General features: G+C 51.3%; 1 long non-coding RNA gene across 1 annotated transcript; it reads right to left on the reverse strand.

Moving 5' to 3' along the window:
• Window positions 1-1752: 1752 nt before the first annotated feature.
• LOC127587460 (uncharacterized) lies at window positions 1753-8978 on the reverse strand. Its single transcript, XR_007958779.1, has 3 exons — window positions 8889-8978; window positions 7647-7756; window positions 1753-2236 (listed from the first exon to the last, which is right to left on the reverse strand). It is a non-coding gene; the product is annotated as an uncharacterized LOC127587460 (long non-coding RNA).
• Window positions 8979-13222: the final 4244 nt, after the last annotated feature.

Consider the following 13222-nt stretch of genomic DNA (forward strand, 5'->3'; position numbering starts at 1 on the left):
GACGCACTCACGCTGTTCCCGCCCATTTGCTGACAGCTCGGCCGCCGCTGGCCCCGCCCTTCAGGTGACGTTGGTGGCCCCGCCCCCCTCCTCGTCGTCCGTTGACGGGCTTCGCGCTTCAATTTTCCCGCCGCGGCCTCACGCCGGAGAAAGGTCGGTCAAAGCAGGTCGCCTCCCGGGCACAGACCTTGTCGCATGTACGCTGATCGGTGGAGGGCTTGCAGGTGGGCGCCAACATCCTTCACTATCGGTGGAGTGTGTTTCTCATCATTGGTGCCAATGTCCCTCATCATTTGCCAATGTCCTTCATGGGTGCCAATGTCCCTCACAATGAGTGCCAATGTCCTTCATCATGGGTGCCAATGTCCCTTCATAATGGGTGTTAGTATGTCCCTCGTCATGGGTGCCAATGTTCCTGCAATGAGTGTCAATGTCCCTTCATCATGGTAAGGTATTATTAGTCACATGTACATCGAAACACACAGTGAAATGCATATTTTGCATAGTGTTCTGGGGGCAGCCCGCAAGTGTCGCCATGCTTCTGGTGCCAACATGGTATTATTATGTCATGGGTGTGAGTATGTCCCTCATCATGGGTGCCAATGTTCCTACAATGAGTTCCAATGTCCCTTCATCATGGGTGTCATTATGTCTTATGACATGGGTGCTAGAGAATGAGGGGGGGACCTGATAGAGGTGTATAAGATGATGAGAAGTGTTGATCGTGTGGATAGTCAGAGGCTTTTCCCCAGGGCTGAAATAGTGGCCACAGGAGGACACAGGTTTAAGGTGCTGGGGAGTAGGTACAGAGGAGATGTCGGGTAAGTTTTTTACTCAGAGAGTGGTGAGTGCATGGAATGGGCTGCCGGCAACGGTGGTGGAGGCGGATACGATAGGGTCTTTTAAGAGACTTGAATAGGTACATGGAGCTGAGGAAAATAGAGGGCTATGGGTAAACCTAGTAACTTCTAAGGTAGGGACATGTTCGGCACAGCTTTGTGGGCCGAAGGGCCTGAATTGTGCCGTAGGTTTTCTATGTTTCTAATATCACTCACAATGGGTGTCAGTGTCCCTCACAGTGGGTGCCATTATGTCCCTCATCATGGATGCCAATATTCATCACAATAGGCGTCAATGTCCCTCATAGTGGGTTTCACATCCCTCTGATCCATTGGCTCATCTCTCAGGGTCTGGACGTGGGCTTCTCATAGGCAGGGAGATGGCGAACCTGTTTAAAACTGTAGCAATCCATCACACCAAGTCCCCGATTGAATGGGTGGGGAATTCCTGTGTAGAGAGCTGCTGTGAACAGATTGCCAGGACTGCAGGCAAGGATGAGGTAGTAGAGGGAATACAACAGTAGCCAATGCATAGCGGACAGCCTCACCCTGCAGAGGATGGGGTGGAGGTGGTTTCTGTTGTTGGCAGAGAGGGGGACGTGGGCAGGTCTCATGGAGAGGGATACGTTTGGGCCCCACACTGATTCCCATGGACAGGGACACAGTGGTCCCGCAGTGAGGAACAGTGACCTCCATGGACACAATGGCCCCTATTGTGGTCACGGAGGAAGGTCCCCTACAAGCCAGTCACAAAATCCCACCAGCTTCACTATATCCTTCACAGGAGGAAGTGCCTGGTCTGGCCTAGCCTTGACTGAAACTGCCCAGCAAGCCACATAGTTCAAGGGGCAATTGGGGATGGGCAATAAATGCTGGGGACATCCACACCCAGTCAACAAATGCTGCAAAGACAGAAAGAGATAGTGCTCTGTTTATTTGAGTAAGAGACAGTGCCTTTGAGAGCTCACAGATAGACCCTCGACACCAGGTCAAAAGGAAGCCTGCAAATGTGATGAGCTGTTCGAAGGGTTTGGTTTCAGCTGGTTTTGTCTGCAGCTGCTTGAGCTGTCCTGGAGTCCGGCGATGGATCTCTGCACTCGCCAGCACTCCTGAGGGGAGTCCACGGGGAAAGCAGTGCACCTCCCACCCGGCATGGCTCAGGAAGAGGGACTGGGCAGAGTATCTTTCCCAGTAGAGAACTCAACAGTTGGGAAAACAGCAACAGGAAAACAGAACAAGTTAGGATCTTCAGACAGGCCCAGGTGGAAGAGTTCTGGATGGGAGAGAGCCCCTGAATACTGTTGGCATCATTTCCTGAGCTGATTCAAGGTAGGGGGTGGCTGACTCATCAGTTTGCGATGCTTTATTAACTCTTGTGTATTCTCCATCCAGAAACACTGCAAAAACATAAATAAAATGGTGATTACACACAAAATGCTGGAGGAACTCAGCAGGTCAGGCAGCATCTATGGAGGACAATGAACAGTTGACATTTCTGGTCGAAACCCTTCCTCAGGACTGGAAAAGAACAGGGCAGGAGCCAGAATAAGAGGGGGAGGAGCATGACGCAGGTGATAGGTGAGTCTAGGTGAGAGGGGGAAGGTAGGTAGGTGGAGGGGGGGGCAAAAGGGAATGATGTGAGAAGCTGGGAAATGACAGGTGGAAGAGGCAAAGGGCTGAAGATGGAATCATAGGAGAGGACAGTAAACCATTGAATAAAGGGGAGGAGGTAGGCAGGTCCCTGTCCATGGGAAGAGAAGCAGTGAAGGGGCCACAGGGAAAACACAGATGGTGGGGTGGGGAAGGAAAATAGAGGGGAGTGGTTACTGGAAGTTAGAGAAATAGATGTTGATGCTGTCAGCTTGGAGACTACCGAGACGGAAAACGAGGTGCTGCTCCTCCAACCTGCGCCTGGCCTCAACGTGGCAGTAGAAGAGGCTGTGGACAGACACGTCAGTGTGGGAGTGGGAAGTGGAAGTAAAATGGTGATTCTGTGAATAGAAACAGAGGAAATAGGAGGCCATTTGGACCTTTGAGCCTGGTCTGCTATTCAATATCATGCCTGATTTTATACCTCAAAACCATATTCCCACTTTCTCCCCATACCCCTTCATGTCTTTGGTGACCAGAAATCTATCTACCTCCCACTTAAATATATTCAGCCTCTCGGCCTCTGCAACCTTCCAGAGTTGAAAATTTCACATGTTCACCACCCTTTGAGTGAAGGAGTTTCTCCTCATCTCAGTTCTGAATGGCTTACCCTGTATCCTGAGCTGGAAAAGCATTCTCCCTGTTGAACCCAGTGTGGATGAAATCTCTTATTCATCTAAACCTTAAATGAACACCAGCCTATTTACTCTTATCTCTCCTCCTACGACAGTCTCACTATCCCAGGAGCCAGTCTGGTGAACCTTTGTTGCACTCCCTCTATGGCAAGTACATTCTCTCTTGATTAAGGAGACCAAACCACATGCAATACTCCAGGAGCAACAAACAATCCACTGGAGGAACTCAACGGGTTGAGCAGAATCTGTGTTGGGGGGGGGGGGGGGGGGTGGCGGGTGGGGTGAGGAATTGTCGACATTTTAGTTTGAACCCCTGCATCAGGGCTGAAGTTGTCGACATTTCTGGTCAGAATCCTGCATCAGGACATGTTTGTTGCTCCAGATTCCAGCATCTGCAGTCTCTTGTGTCTACAATACTCCAGGAGTGGTCTCACCAAGATCTTGTATAGTTATAGTAAGACGTCTTTGCTCCTGTACTCGAAACGTCTTGAAATGAAGGTGAACATACCATTAGTGATCTTAACTGCTTGCCGCACCTGCGTGTTTGCCTTCAGTAACTGGTGTACATGATACCCAGGTCCTTTTGTATACCATTTTAATGAATCCGCAACTACAATATACTCGGTGTTTAACCCCAAGTCCAAGAAGTTCCAGGAAAGTTTGCAGCCAGCTGGGTCAAACAAGTGCTGGGTTCTTGATTTCATTGGGACCCTTTATCCGAGGATAAAGATACAGGAAGGCCAGCATTTATTGCTCTGTCCCTGTGGTTTGTGGGGGTTAGAGGTGTCCCACAGGTCAAAGGACAGCAGATTTCCTGCCCCTGATTGCCATGAAGGAACGAGAAGGTTCATAGGACAAGCTGCAGATTCAACAGTTATCAATACCAACATGTTATTTGGGATTGTTTGCTGCAATGAATTTAAATTCCCTGGCTACTAGGGGATTTGAACTAAAGTCTCCAGATCAATAGTCCAGGCTTCTGGATACAGCTCAAGTGACTTAACCATTACATCACTGCACCCCGAACCAATCCCTCAGTGTCCAAACCAATGTTGATCACTGATACGACACTCCTTATAGCATTTACTGCTTATGGCTCTTTGCATACTGGTTGTTGCCTGTCCCTAGGCAGGACCAGCGGTGCAGCCTCTTTATTCCTTTATGATTCTCTTTAATATCCTCACTTCAACTACTTTTGTGGCTTAGTGTCACCATTCTTAGTGTCAAAGCTTTCCTAGGAAGCTTTGCCAAGGTAAAAATGTTTCCATAAGGTTGTTCTATAGCAAGAGAGAGGAGGCAAAAGAGAGATCGAGAGAGGAGTGCAAAAATGAGTGAGGATGAGTTACAACAGTGCACACCACCAAGGCAAATTTTTAAGGTATCTGTTTAAAACCTGCCAGTACTATTTACTACTCTTCCTGCAACATCAGGTGGAAAAGTGTGAATATAACAGTTCCATCTGTGGTTAAGTTGGAGGTGTGGTGCTAAGGGAGGGGCGGTGAGGAGGGAGCGCCTCACTGCGGGAGAGGCGGTGTAGTGAGGGAGCACGCAGTATCCGCGGGCACCCTGGTTGACTTCTGCGATTGATGGGCCCCTCAGGGGATCGCGTGTGTTGTGGATGGTGAAAATGCGATTCTTATCTGAAGTGTTGCGTGTGCGTTTAGTGGTTGTTAGCATCATTGTTGTAGTTATGTAGTTTGCATAGTTTTTCTCCTACTTTCTGTATTAGTTGTATTATTTTTGACACTGGATGTCCTTTTGTAGTGCTTTTAGCAAATAAATGTTGGTAAAAAAAAGGGGCAGTGTAGTACTCACAGCCACTGTTTGGACAACGAGCCGGCAGGTTGTCCTGAATATCGTGTGGCCAAGATCTATCCTTCATTCAGCACTCTGAGGTGGATGAACTGGTAACTATCCCAACGCTGTTTGCAAATTGTGGCCAAATTTTTTTCTTGAACTGTGACTCCACAAAGAATCTGTCAGGCGCTTTATGAGGTCCAGGACAGGACGCAAAAGTAATCCAGGTCTTCTGTTTCTCTCTCTAGAGATGCTGCCTGACCTGCCAAGTCTTCTATTCTTATTTCAGATCTCTAGCATCTGCATTTTTTTTTGATTTTCATTCATTTTACAATGCAATGCCTTTCAATTAGGTGTTCCCCCTGGAGGCTGGGGTGTCTAGAACTAGGCGTCAAAGTCTCAAATGAGGGCTCAGCCTTTCATGATAGCGATGTGAAGAAATTCCCACAGGAACCCTAAGGGCTGCAGAAAATAATGGACACAGACTGGTCCATCACCGGCACATCCCCCCCACCACTGACAGCATCTACAGGAGGTGCTGCCTCAAGAAGGCAACATCTACCATCAAGGATCTCCACCATCCAAGTCAATGCCCTCTTCTCGCAGCTACCATTCTACAGGAGGTACAGAAGTCTGAAGTCCCACACCATGAAGTTAAAGAACAGCTACTTCCCTACAACCATCAGGTGTTTCAACCGACCTGCACAACCCTAATCCTATCTCAGTGATGGAACACTACAATCACTTCTTGCACTGCCATGGACTTATCTCTGATTGTGTCGTTTTTTGTTTGCACTAATGTCTTGTTTTTTTTCTCCACTGTTTGGATAATTTATGTATAATTTATGTTCAGTGTGGTGCCTGTACCTACGTGCCTGTGATGCTGCTGCAAGCAGGTTTTTCATTATAGCTGTACCTCACTTGTGCACATGACAATAAACTTGATGACTTGAAGCAATAGGTGGAGAATCTTTGGAAGTTTCTACCAAAGAAAGTGGTGAAGGCTCAATTGCCGAGTATATTCATTACAGAGCAATAAAAAAACAAACTGCAGGAGGAACTCAGCGGGTCAGCCAGCATCTATGGAAGGAAATGGACAGTCGACATTTCGGGTCAAAACCCTTCATCTGGACAGGTGAAGGGTCTCAGCCCAAAACGGCAACTGTCCATCTCCTTCCACAGATGCTGCCAGATCTGCTGAGTTCCACCAGCAATTTTTGTTGCTCCAGATTCCAGCATCTGAAGCTCTTGTGTCTCCTTATTCAAAATGAAGAGATTAAATGATTTTTGGATATTGAAGGAATAAAGGAAAATGGGCAGGAAAGTGCCACTGAGATAGCAGGCATGATGGGCTGAGCAGCCTCCTCATTTCTTATGTTCTTAAGTTGGTGTGGGTATGTTCTTAATTGTGATGAGAATCACATGGGATTAATCTGTGTAAAAGATATTTTTAAATGTGCATCAAAGTCAGATCTTTCTGCCTCGCTATAAAGTATTGCTATTGGTTTATTATTGGGGGCAGGCATGGTAGTGTAGCGGTTAGCGTAATGCTTTACAGCGCCAGCAACCTGGGTTCAAATCTGGCCACTGTCTGTAAGGAGTTTGTACATTCTCCCCGTGTCTGCGTGGGTTTCCTCCGGGTGCTCCGGTTTCCTCCCACTTCCAAAAGACGTATGGGTTAGGAAGTTGTGGGCATGCTGTGTTGGCACCGGAAGCGTGGCGACACTTGCGGGCTGTCCCCAAAACACTATGCAGAAAGATGTATTTCACTGTGTGTTTCGATGTACATGTGACTGATAAAGATATCTTGTCACATGTACCAAGATACAGTGAAAAGCTTTTGTTTTGTGTGCCATCCCGACAGATAATGCCATACAAAAGTACATCGAGGTAGTAAAAAGAAAGCAGAATGCAGAATATAGTGTCGCAGTTACAGAGAAAGTGTAGTGCAGGTAGACAAATAAAGTGCAAGGGGCCACAACGAGGTAGATTGAGAGATCAAGAGTTCATCCCAAGTTAAGTCGAGTTTATCATCGGGTGCACAAGTACATGTGTGCACAGGTGCAATGAAAAACTGACTTACAGCAGCATCACAGGCACATAGCATCAGAGACACAACATTCACAAGAAAAACATTAATTATACAAGAACAAACACAATAAAAACAAAAGAACAGAGTTCATTGTAGTGCAAAGTAGTCATAGTGTTGCTATACTGAGGTGTGGGACTTCAGGCTTCTGTACCTCCTGCCCGAATGGTAGCTGTGAGAAGATGGCACAGCCTGGATATTTGATGATAGGTGCTGCCTTCTTGAGGCAGTGCCTCATGTAGATGATGGGGAGGGATGTGCCCGATGTATAGGGCTGAGTCCACTAACCCCTGCAGCTTCTTATGTTCCTGTGCATTCGAATTGCCGTACCAGACCATCCTGCAATGATGGATACTTTCAACAGTACATCTGCAGAAGTTAGAGAGTTCGGTGACATGCTGAACCTCCTAAGAAAGTAGAGACGCTGACATGCCTTCCTTGTGACTTTTTGGAATTGTAATACCACATCTTTTGGAACTAATACCACAACTGCTCTGGTTTTATCACAGGAGACCATAAACACTGGGTTAAGAGGAAGCAGCAATGTCACTGATTCTGACAGCAGTCTCCAGCACTGGCGGATTTCACTGGCAGGATCTCCCCTGTGCCCATTTTTCCCAGATGCCTGTTTCTTACCATCATTTTATTGACACGGAGGAGGGAGCCCTGGAACTCGGTGACCTTCTGCATGTTCTCTTGGAACCTTGCCAGCTCAGTGTTCAACTCCTGCACAGCCTCGGCCAGCTCTGCAAGAACACGGGTGGAGGTTAGTGGAGATTGGGGGGGGGTGGTTTGGTGTAGGGCAAGGCCAAGGTAAGTGAGGGGTAAGTGGATGGGACAGGCAGGTCAGGGGGGACTTGCTGGGGATGAAAGGGGCAGGGGAATGATACAGGGCAGGGAGTGGAAGGGAGCAAAGTGGGTTGGGAGGAGTGAGGGTGCAGCACTTAGGGGGCAGAAAGACCAAGGGTAGGCAGAGTTAGGGGACTGCTGGGGCTAGGGGCAGTGGAAAGCAAGAGGGCTAGAGGAAGGGATGGAGGGAGGGTTGAGGGTAGAGTGGAGGAGAGGGTAGGAGAGAGGGTCAGTCCACCCCTAGCTAATCCTGGCCCTCACTCCTATCCTCCCCGTTCGCTAATCGAGGGTTGTTGGGGGAGATAAGGAAAAAGGGTGCAGGGGAGTTGGGGAAGTAGCATCAGAGGGAGAGGGGTGGTGGTCAGGGTGAGAGGTTGCAGAGGGAGAGGGAGGGGAGATGGGGGGAGGGGAGATGGGGGAGGGGAGGGAGGGGGAGGGGGGAGGGGAGATGGGGGGAGGGGAGATGGGGGGAGGGGAGGGGAGGGGAGGGGAAGGGGGGAGGGGAAGGGGGGAGGGGAAGGGGGGGAGGGGAAGGGGGGGAGGGGGAGGGGAAGGGGGAGGGGAAGGGGGGAGGGGGAGAGGGAGTGAGGGGAGATGGGAGGGGGAAGGGGAGATGGGAGAGTGGAGAGAGGGGAGATAGGGGAGATGGGAGGGAGGGGGAGGGGGAGGGGGAGATGGGGGGGAGGGGGAGATGGGAGGGAGGGGGAGATGGGAGGGAGGGGGAGGGGGATGGAAGGGGGAGGGGGAAGGGGGAGGGGAAGGGGGAGGGGGATGGAAGGGGGAGGGGGAAGGGGGAGGGGAAGGGAAGGGGGAATGGGTAAGGGGGGGAGGGGTCGGGGAGGGAGGGAGGGAGGTGGGGGTTCCGGAGGAGCGGGAGGGGGGGGCCGGGCTGCGGACGGCCCAACCTCGGGCCCCGGAGTCAACGCTGGCAACCCCCGCTCGGGCCGGTCAGCGGCCGCGGCTGCCCCCGGGGTGGGGGACACGGGACCCGGGTGGGGGGGGTGGGGTCGGAACACAGTCTCCCCGCACCTCTCGCCTCCGACATGGCAGCTGGTGGCCGACCAGCCGCAGCCTCCACTCCCGCCTCCAGTTCTGGCGGCAAGGCAGTGGGTGGCCGACCAGCGGCCGCAAGTACACGGAGTTGCAATGAGCAACAAGTTGATCACTTTAGATCCTCCCCCAGCTCCACGCCCCCATCTATTTCTCTTTTTATTTCAAAAGTAGACTTTATTCATAAAAATACATTCAGGAAATATAACACTATCACAGAACACAGTACAGCACAGGAACAGGTCCTTCGTCCCATGATGTCTGTGCCGAACATGATGTCAAATTAAACTAAATCCCTTCTGACCGCACATGAGCCATATTCCTCCGTTCCCTGCATGTTCATCTGTCTATTTAAAATCCTCTTAAGCGCCACTATCGTATCTGCTTCCACCACGACCCCAGGACCCCACCACTCTCTGTGAAAAAACATGCCCTGCACATCTCCTTTAAACTTTCCCCTCTCATCGTTAAGGCGTGTCCTCTGGTATTTGGAAATACAATACAATCCTCTCCCCTACCCCTTTCCCTTGACCCTTTCTGTAATCAGGACGTCTTCGCTTGCATTAATTGACCTCTCTTTTATGTATAATGCATTAACACCACTCGTTTTTCCTCTCGCAAGAAGCAAGGGTAGGACCCATGACTGTGGTCCTATCCCAAAGAATCCTTGTGGTGGCTGCAGATGAGGGGCATGCCCGACTACAACAGAGTATGCAGGGTTCAAGGCTGACCCAAGGTACCAGACACAAAATCCAGGTGATTACACCCATGACAGCACTGAAGAGGGAGAGCCACACTGTGGAAGGGGCAGTAAAGAGGGAGTGCCGCACTATGGGAGGTGGATTGCAGAGGGAGCGCTGCACTCTGGGAGGGGCAGTGAGGAGGGAGTGCCTGACAGTTGCAGCCACAACACTGAGGAGCGTCACACTGTCAGAGATACAGTGCTGAGGGAGTGTCATACTGTGGGAAGAGCAGTCCTGTAAAATTCCTATAATCTGGCATGCTCAGGATATTTGTAATGCCAGATTAGCAAATTATCCAGACTATTGAATGTTATTCATATTAATACCACATTATGATAAAATGTCAAATTATAGAGAGGTCTTGGTCCAAGTCCATAGCTCCCCGAAAGGGGCGACACAAGTAGATAGGTTGGTAAAGAAGCCATATGGCATGCTTGCCTTCACCTGTTGGGGTGTTGGGTATAAAAATCAGGAAGTCATGTTGCAGCTGTATTAAACTTTGGTTTGGCCACACTTGGAGTATTGTGTTCTTGCCACATTACAGGAAGGATGTGGATGCTTTGGAGAGGGTGCAGAGGAGGTTCACCAAGAATGTTGCCTGGATTAGCAATAAGGAGAGGTTGGACGGACTTGGATTGATTTCTCTGAAGCGTTGGAGGCTGAGGGGAGACCTGATAGAAGTTTGTAAAATTATGAGAGGCATAGATAGGGCAGACAGTCAGAATCTTTTTCCCAGGGTGGAAATGTCAAATACTAGAGGGCATAGGTTTAAGGTGAGAGGAGGAAAGTTTAAGGGGAATGTGCGGGGCAAGTTTTTTTACACAGGGAACCATGCCCCGCACATCCCTGGAACAGGCTGCCAGGGCTGGTGGTGGAAGAAGATACGATAGCAAAGTTTAAGAGGCAGTTAGACAGACACATGAACATGAAGGGAATGGAGGGATATGGATCATGTACAAGCGGATAAGATTAGTTTCCTTTGGCACCCTAGTTGGAACAGACATTGTGGGCTGAAGGGCCTGTTCCTGTGCTGGGCTGTTCTCTGTTCTCTTCCCCAGTAAACCAAGGGAGGGCTGGAAACGGGACCCTGGTCAGATAACAGAGTGCACAGTAACCAGGAATCTGGTGAGTGGAAGGGAGCAAACGAACCAGGGCCCCTGTGAGTGGTTGGGGAGCACCAGAAACATCACCTGATGAGCCAGATGCTGAACCATTGGGATTTCCTAATGGATGGATAGTGGATGACCAGACCTTCTACACTAGAAAATCCCACCACTGGCAGTGCTGAAGGAGTACCACACTGTTAGAGAATCAGTAAAGTTCATCTCCCTCCAGTGACAATTGGATGGGCGACTTTGTCCACCAGTGAAGGGCCAGGCACTGTGGGACCTGTGTTATAGGGAGGGTCAGTGTGTGTGGGACCCATCCCCCAGTGAGGTCAGTGTGTGTGGGACCCATCCCCCAGTGAGGTCTGTGTGTGTGTGTGTGTGTGTGTGTGTGTGTGTGTGTGTGTGTGTGTGTGTGTGTGGGACCAGTCCCCCAGTGAGGGTCAATGTGTGTGGGACCTGTCTCTCAGTGAGGTCGGTGTGTGTGTGGGACCCGTCCCCTAGTGAGGGTCAGTGTGTGTGGGACCCGTCCCCCAGTGAGGGTTGGTGTGTATGGGACCCGTCCCCTAGTGATGTCAGTGTGTGTGGGACCCGTCCCCCAGTGAGGGTTGGTGTGTATGGGGCCCGTCCCCTAGTGATGTCAGTGTGTGTGGGACCCGTCCCCCAGTGAGGGTTGGTGTGTATGGGACCCGTCCCCTAGTGATGTCAGTGTGTGTGGGACCCGTCCCCCAGTGAGCGTCAGCGTGTGTGGGACCCATCCCCTGGTGAGGGTCAGTGTGTGTGTGCAACCTGTCTCTCAGTGAGGGTCATTGTGTATGGGACCCGTCACCCAGTGAGGTCAGTGTGTGTGTGGGACCCGTCTCTCAGTGAGGGTCAGTGTGTGTGTGGGACCTGTCTCTCAGTGAGGGTCATTGTGTGTGGGACCCGTCACCTAGTGAGGTCAGTGTGTGTGTGGGACCCATCCCCCAGTGAGGGTCAGTGTGTGTGTGGGACCCGTCCCCCAGTGAGGGTCAGTGTATGTGTGTGTGTCTCTCTCTCCCTCCCTCTCTCCCCCTCTCCCCACTGCACTTTCTCCAATATTTTCCTCACTTCTGCCCTCTTCCTACCCCTCCCTCTCCATCTCTCCATGACATTCCTGCTTCTCTCACACTTTAATCTCTCATTCCCTCCCCCTCCCTCCCACTCTCCCCCTCCCTCCCTGCCCAATAAACCCATCCCTTTCAGACTCTTCCCTTTCCTTTCCATTTGTTTCCCTCCCTCTCTGTCTTTCCTTTTCCTCGCCGAGCTCACTCACTCTCCCTCCACTCCCTCTGTCTCCTTCCTCCCTCTTGCTGACCTCCTTCTCTCCTTCTCACCACCCCCTTCCACGTCCCTCCCTTCCCCCTCTCTTCTACCCCTCCCTCTCTCCCTCTTTCCTCCCCTCCCCGTCCCTCCTCCTCCTACCTCCCCTCCCTATTTCCCCCTCCTACCCCCTTTCTTTCTCCCTCTTCCTACCTCCCTTTCCTCCCTCCACCCTCCCCTCTTTCCTCCCTCCACCCTCCCCTCTTTCCTCCCTCCTCCCTCCCCTCTTTCCTCCCTCCACCCTCCCCTCTTTCCTCCCTCCACCCTCCCCTCTTTCCTCCCTCCTCCTCTCTCTCCTTTTCCTTGCCTCTCCCCCTGTCTTCCTCCTCCCTTTTCTCTCTCTCTCCCTCTGTCTGTGTGCGTGTGTGTCTGTGTGCGTGTGGTGTGTGTGTGGTGTGTGTGTGTGTCTCTGTGTCTGTGTGTGTGGTGTGTGTGTGGTGTGTGTGTGGTGTGTGTGTGTCTCTGTGTCTGTGTGTGTGGTGTGTGTGTGTGGTGTGTGTGTGTGTGGTGTGTGTGTGTGTGTCTGTGTCTGTGTGTGTGGTGTGTGTGTGGTGTGTGTGTCTGTGTGTGTGTGTGTGTGTCTGTGTGTGTGTGTGGTGTGTGTCTGTGTGCGTGTGGTGTGTGTGTGTGTGGTGTGTGTGTGTGTGTGTGGTGTGTGTGTCGTGTGTGTGTGTGTGGTGTGTGTGTCTCTGTGTCTGTGTGTGTCTGTGTGTGTCTGTGTGTGTGTGGTGTGTGTGTGTGTGGTGTGTGTGTGTCTCTGTGTGTCTGTGTCTGTGTGTGTCTGTGTGTGTGTGGTGTGTGTGTGTGTGTGTAGTGTGTGTGTGTCTCTGTGTGTGTGTGTGTGTGTGTGTGTGTGTGTCTCTGTGTGTGTGTGTGTGTGGTGTGTGTGTGTGTGTGTGTGTGTGTCTCTCTCTCTCTCCCTCCCTCCCTCTCCCGCCTCTTGCAGTGAGCAGCCCCGACACGGGTGGGCGACAGTCTGGCGCTGCCGACTGCTAGTGCTTCTGTTGCTCGGAGCGGGGAGCGGGCTGGCTGTGCGCAGCCTCTGCCCGGGCCGCGGAGGCTGGCAGTGCGGCGCTCCGCGGGTCGCTGTCCAGGTGCTGAAATCCTCTCCCGGCCGCTGCAG

Source organism: Pristis pectinata, chromosome 40 (genome assembly GCF_009764475.1).
Source record: "Pristis pectinata isolate sPriPec2 chromosome 40, sPriPec2.1.pri, whole genome shotgun sequence".
Classification (NCBI taxonomy): Eukaryota; Metazoa; Chordata; class Chondrichthyes; order Rhinopristiformes; family Pristidae; genus Pristis; species Pristis pectinata.